Consider the following 7,500-nt stretch of genomic DNA (forward strand, 5'->3'; position numbering starts at 1 on the left):
AAACGTGGCGTCTCTCTTCTCCTCCCACCCCGAGCGGCAGAACACTTTCACTTCTCAGATCTGGAGGATATAGATGCACTGATGTCTTAAACACACTCCGCGTCTTCCAAGGTCTGCTGTTAAACGCTCCTGTGGATGTATTTCTCCCATTGATCTGTGTTTGGCTGCAGGGTTCTACAGAGAGAGCAGCTGTCAGAGAGAGAGCACTTGAGAGAAAGCGCTCCTTAATGAATTCATCCTGCTAAATGCAGTCCAAAGTGCCTGTGGATAGCAGTGATCTGCTTGGCTATAAGGGCCCAGTGTCTGGGGCCCTCCTCTGACTGCCTGCTTCCTACAATACATAGTGCTCCACAATATAGCTCAAAACAATAGTATTTATTTTTTAGTTGCATATTTTATTCAAATTTTAAGTGTGTGTGTGTGTGTGTGTGTGTGTGTGTGTGTGTGTGTGTGTGTGTATATATATATATATATATATATGTATATATGTATAATGTATGATTTATATTTTGTTATTTGATATTTTATACATTTCACATATGATTTGTATAATCTTCAAGACAAATATTTATAAATATTTAAGAAAATGCACACTTCAGCTGGTGATTTCACTCATTCATATGCACCAGTATAACAATTCAAAGTCATAAATGGCTATATTTACATATTTTATTTTACTAGAACATTTTGATAACACTTTACAATAAGTGCTCATTTGTTAATGCATCAACTAACATGAACTAACAATGAACAATGCATATTTTATAGCATTTATTAACCTTACTTTTGTTCATTGTTACTACTTATTAGATGCTGTAGAAGTATTATTTATTCTTAGTTCATGTTAACTAAAGTTCACAGAAATGTTACCAGTAATTTAATACACAAAAAACGCCTCTTCAGTGGCACATTTTTAATAATGCATGATGATGCAAATGATATTTTGAGTTTTGAATTGATTCATTTTTTGGCAATAAAATACTAATGTATTAATATGCTGAGAAAACTATAAATTAAACACGCAACTTGCAGCGACAAAGCGAGAGTCTTTCATTTTGGCCAGCGACTTAAAGTGTAGAAAAGTTTAACTTTATGCAGATAAAGAGTATCCAGTGTTGACTGTGTTTGAGAAGTGAATCTGTGCAGTGATAACATATTGATTTTATATAGTGTGTCTCTGACCATGTGCATGGACACAAAATGAGAAATGATGCATGGAAAGAGGTTTTGTGTTGCATGCACAGTGGGACAAGTAATTGTGTGTTTGTGCATTGGCACACAAAGGTGTCTGCAATGGAAAAGAGCACGCACTGGCTGTCATTCATCTTTAACATAACACATTAAGCACTGGTGCAATTAATATACATCCCTTTTCCCAGCAGAATGTTTGTTTTAGTGGAATATAGGCTGATCTGATGTAATTGCATTATAAAAGAATTGCAACAATTCATCCAATTTTATACACTGACAGCAAAACCAATGTAAGTACTTAGTGAAAATCAGCCGTAGTGCCCAGTCTGTTGTCTGCTGGATGCACCTGGTCAGGAGGTGAGATGAAGCATGCTGGGGCTGAAGGTAAGGGTACATAACCAGAGCATATCACAGGAAGTGTTCCCTCGAAAGGGGTCAAGCTGGGCCCCGAGGCACAAACAACTCCAGTTCCCATAAATGCCAGTGCTAATGGCAGCGAAGCCCCAAAGGTAGTGAACCGCCAGCAAAGTAAGCAAGGATTACAGGAGGCAAGTGACTTTACTCTACTGTAAACAATCCTGTCGTGATTCTGTAAAACACACACACATAACAACAGACGGAGACACTACCGTAGGGTTCAGTCTGTTGCTGAGGACTTCGTACAGCATATCCTGTGAAGCAGGAACATCATCCTATAGGCTCTGGATCCAATCATCAAATCTCCCTTTTTAACTAGTCATCTATTATTATACAGGAAGAAGGCATGCATGAAATGACAAGCATGTGTTCATGCATGGATTTCTGTTCTTTATTTTAATCTTAAACTAGACATTTATATATAGTTCATATTGATAATGATAATAATAATAATAACACTTATTAAACAACTCTGAATTTGTAGACATAGCATTGTGAATGTTAAAGCAGTATTTTACTTCAGTTTTTCTGCTGGTTACAGTAAGCGGTGACAAGTCTTTGTAAATGTGAATCATTTTCAAAATCTTTCAAATGATTCACTGAGAAACACTGATTTATTCAGAAACATGTACTGAATGAGTGAGTCATTGAACCATTTACCCGGCTGATTCTTTCAAAAACTCTGATTCTTTTAGTGGCCATTTGAATCGTTTACTCTAGCAGTTCACCTAAAAACACTGATACATATAGGAGCAAAACTACTATGTGATGAACAGAACTGTGAGCTGTTTTTGTTTAATGACGGGCAATATTGAGTTTGATTCTGATGTTGCTTTATTATGAATCAGTAATTGATGATATATCAGCCAATATTTAGCCTCAAAATCACAGATATGATAGACTTCATGCATTTCTATTTTGACATAATGACCCCAGCCTGAAATGAAAACCATGTTCATGAATTTCTGTACTTTATTTGATTGTTACCTAGACATTTATATAAAATGTATTTTTATACAAATTAACCTCTTTAAATTTCTAGGAGCAGTTAATTATATAAAGTGTTGTTGAGAATATTAAAGCAGTATTTTACAGCAGTTTTTTTGCCAGTTACATTGTTGCACCAGTAGGTGGCGTCAAGTGACGTCTATATGATTGAGTCAGTGTATGTTGTGACGTACACTGATTTATTCAGGAATGTGTACTGTGTGTCATTGAATCATTTACTCAACTATTTCTTTCAAAATCACTGTTTGTTCAGCTGCCTTTATAAATGATTCATTTGAATCATTCACTCACTCAAAAACACTGATTTGTTCAGGGGTGTGAGACACATTGTTGATTTGCTTTTGCTTTGTTTGGAACCATTATTGTTAAATGACTGGCAATATTGTGTGTAAAATGTAAGTTCAAATGAGTATTAACCTATTGTTTATTGAGCGTGAGTGTGATATTGCTTAATTATGAATCATTGATTGACTAATCAGCAGATATTTAGCCTCAAAATTGCAGATATGACGCTAGATGTATGTGCCTGTATAGTGCAAACAGAGTACAAAGACACTTTATGTGAACTGTAAATTTTGTGTAAATACTTTTCAAAAAAGCATTTGTTCAATTATAGCATTTTTGAAGTCTCATTTGCTATTAAATACAGTATTTGCATGCCTATATTGGCAAAATATCAACAATCACTATTAAAAGTGCTATTCATGCTCCTCATTAAGACGTGTGTAGTATAAAGCCAGATGCCTGACAGTGACCTGATAATTATGTTGCTCTAATCTTTAATTAACTCAAATGATTTTGTCATTTGTTGAACACACAATGAGACTGAGATTTTGGAAGCAATTCAGTCACATTGGAATTTAATTAAAGCCTGTTATTTCTGACAAAAGTGATTAATAGAAACTGAGCCAAAATGTAAAAATCTGTCATTATGCCTCTCCCAAATGTTGTTTCGAACCTGCCATACTGTTATTTTGTTCGACGAAAACACCATACCAGACCACAAAAGTCATTCATATGACTTGTGCACTGTTTTTCAAATCTGTATACCTGAATCATGCAGTCAACATTTATCTCATTTCATTCAAACTAGACACAAAATGTTGAATCTGAACATGACTGAGATTTCAGAGCTTCAGATTATCATGTAAAAATACACTATTCTGTTCATCACACAAAGCTGACTTCATATGAAGACTTATAATAATAAGCATGAGTTGAATGAACTGCTTTCATGATGCTTTTTATGGAGCTTGACTCCCATGGTCACTGAAATGTTGTACGCATAATATCTGCGTAAAAATCCTTCCGAACGACATGTAGAGACTAAATAAAGGCAGAATTATCCTTCTGAGATGAACTATTCCTTTAAAGACGAGTTATTTACGGAGCACAGCCCATTAACACAATACTCTTTGTTACGCAGACAGTTAAAACAAATACAATTTGCACAGAACATACTTCCTCTTTAAACTTTTTCTTGCTTTTAATGTCTCTCTCTCTATTTCAGACTGAGGGAATAAATGGACACAGGCTTGTGGCCATGTTTTTTTTTTTCTCTCTCTCCCTCGTTCTGATAGATTGTAGTTGAAGCTAATTGCAGTGTTTCAGAGCGGACTCTCTCGTCTGCTTAACCCCAGGATTTCTGTCCTTTTTTTTCTCCTTTCTTTTTTTTCATTCCAGAGGTCTCGGTGTGGAAGGACGGCGAGCACCCTGCTTTGTTAATTACGAGGATAACACATTCACTCATCAAATAATGGATGTGCTGTGCAATTTCAAGTTTTAATAATCAATTACTGAGAGCGATTCTCCATGGAGTTGCAAAAGAGTCATTAAGTCTCAAAAGGCAAAGGAAAAAAAAAAACAAAAAGCGAAATTTTACAAATGCCTGAGGGGAATTGACTCAAAGCGCTTCCTATGCATTTGCCAATGGATGGAAGAAAAGCTTGTGGCATTTAGTTCTTTGAGAAGAGTTTGTGTCTTATGAGGTGAAGTGTGGAGCGCAAGCCTGTGGACTGAAAAATAGTAGCAGGGATGCTGAACAAATGATTTGTACAGTGTCTGAGATTACTGGTGAACATGCTACTTTCTGCATTTTTTCTAATTTAATACAATGCTACAGCTCATGCACTGGAAGTTTTTTTAATTTTTTTTTTACCCAGAGGGCAGTTCTCAGCACCTGAGCCATGGCACTGCTGTCGTGACCTCGGCATCATGCAGTGGGTGGTAACACACAAGAAAGGGCTGCTGGTCGATATTTTTAATGGTCAATATGTAATGTTCATGCGTTTTCATTAATAAATATCACTGACTTCTAGACTAGTCTAGTCTGACAGTGTGTATGCCAGTGGGTGGTGAGATGGTTTTTTTTTGTTTGTTTTTTTTTTTTTTTTCAATTAATACTCTTCCAATGAAACCGTGTTTGACTGAGTGAAGATCATGTAGCCAGACATTTAACTAGAGGCATAAAGTCTGGTCCAGTTTGAAACATATTATACAACCAACTAGGAAAGCAGGAAAACAACTCTGATTGACATGAAAAGAAACCAATTATGGTTTTGTTAAGTGTAATTTAGGGGAGGGATTATATGGTTTCATATATATATATATATATATATATATATATGTGTGTGTGTGTGTGTGTGTGTGTGTGTGTGTGTGTGTGTGTGTGTGTGTGTGTGTGTGTGTGTGTGTGTGTGTGTGTGTCTGTGTGTGTGTGTGTGTGTGTTTGTGAAAATGATTCTTTTAGTGAAATATTTCTGCCTATGGATATCTAGTTTATGTCCTGCTAAAAGTGACAAAAGCATGTCTGTTTACTCCTAGAAACATTTCTGGCAGTTTGTGAGGACGTTTGGACTTTAAAACGAGTTTACAGTGAAACTCTACTGCAGATTGAAGCACAAAGAAGATGGATGGCTGTTACAGGCGATCAAAGACAGAATGAAAAAGGAATGACACAGCTGGATCAGGAAGGTGTGGAAAGCACACACACACACACACACTCACACACACACACACAAACACACACACACACACACACACACACAAACATCTCTTGTACTGGAAACAAGAAAAGATTGAGAATATCTTAAGAACAGAAATAAAGAAATAAATAAAACAAGCTGAAAGATGTGTGACAGCAGCACACTGTGCAAAAAAAATAAAATAAATAAATAACATGCCACTTCCTGACATGCCTTTGGATTTGATCTTCTGACACAGCTTGGAAAATCTGTCTAAAATGACGCATGCTATCTCGCATCAGCGTTTGATCGTCGGTTCAGAGACTATTATTAAAGTGATCTCTAAATGTGACACATCAGCTACGTAAACTGAAGACGCATTGAGTATGAAAGAACTCTTCACAAAATGAAAATATTTGGATGAGGATTACAGTGTTTGTGTGGCAATGATGCATTGATATTCTTCAAACGTTCTGGATTGGGTTTATTCAAAACCTGAGTATTCAACTACTGCAAATAATTCAACGCTTAACATACAGACTCCATTCAGACTTTATTTTCTTTACTTTTTGGTTTTAGCTATTGTGATGCTTTTAAAGAAATTTAAGAATTGACTTACAGTATATTGTTTGCCATGCAAAATGTAATTGACAACGTCATTGTTGAATTTGGACACTGAATATTCTTGTTGGTCTTCTTTGCACACTAAATTATGATTGGTATTTTTTTTTTTTTTGCTGATTTGCTGCTCAACAAACATTTATATTATTACCAGTGTTGAAAACAGTTGTGCTGCTTCATATTTTTGTGGAAACTCTGATATACTATCATTCAAAATTAGTAAACTGATCAAAGACACTTACGTATACTTTTACAAGATTTTCATTTACTTTTCTTTTGAACTCTTTTCATCACAGATTCCTGAAATAAAAGGTATCATGCTTTTCACAAAAATATTTCCAAATCAGCATATTAGAATGATTTCTGAAGGATAATATGACACTGAAGACACTGAAAAATCAGCTTTGTCACCACAGCAATAAATCACATTTTTTAAATATATTAAAATAATATAATTATATTTCACAATACTGTTTGATTCTATTTCAGATCAAATAAATGCAGACTTCTTCCCCTCCCCCCCAAAAAAAACATTAATTATTCCAAACTTTTGACCAGTAGTGTATTTAACTACAGTATATACAGATGCTGCCTTTATACTTCTAACGTGTTATTATGTTGTACTGATTCTAAGAGCAGAAACAAATACAGACCCCAAAGCTCAGCTAATGCATTGCAAGCATGCAGCCTCACTGAACATGCATGCATTTTTGATTATTTCATAAACTAATTTAACAAACCTCTTCAGGAAGATTACGCTATAATCATGCTGAGAATATGAGAATGTACTGTACTTTTTATGATGCATTATGAATGCACAAAATCAGCCTTGCTTTATCTAGAAGCTTCTGCATTTTTGCACTTATTGGAGTAATAAAAAGCATTGTTTCATTTATGCAGAATCAAAAACGTACACACACAATGCAGTTTCTTTCAGAAGAAGCAGATCTAGCTGCAACTGTTATTTAAAGAATAGCACGCACACACACACACACACGATGGACTGACAGGCTGCTGGATGGGGTCTTTAACTTCACTCAGGCAGCCCACACACACCCCACATGCGCTTGGGTTGCATTCGCTCGCATCGCTCTCTCTCTGATTTACATCGCGAGCAGCGGACAGGGTGGTAGAGAGGAGGCTGCAGAGAGGAAATGGTCCATTTCTCCCGGTGCTTGGGAATGGAAACAGAGGAGCATATGTTGGGATTTGAAGAGTCAATCCATGAATAACCTGAAGCGATGTTTGTTCTCTCTCTCTCCCTTTCTCTTTCTGGGCAGGCTAGAAGTGCAGCAGAGCT

Source organism: Cyprinus carpio, chromosome A9 (genome assembly GCF_018340385.1).
Source record: "Cyprinus carpio isolate SPL01 chromosome A9, ASM1834038v1, whole genome shotgun sequence".
Taxonomy (NCBI): Eukaryota; Metazoa; Chordata; class Actinopteri; order Cypriniformes; family Cyprinidae; genus Cyprinus; species Cyprinus carpio.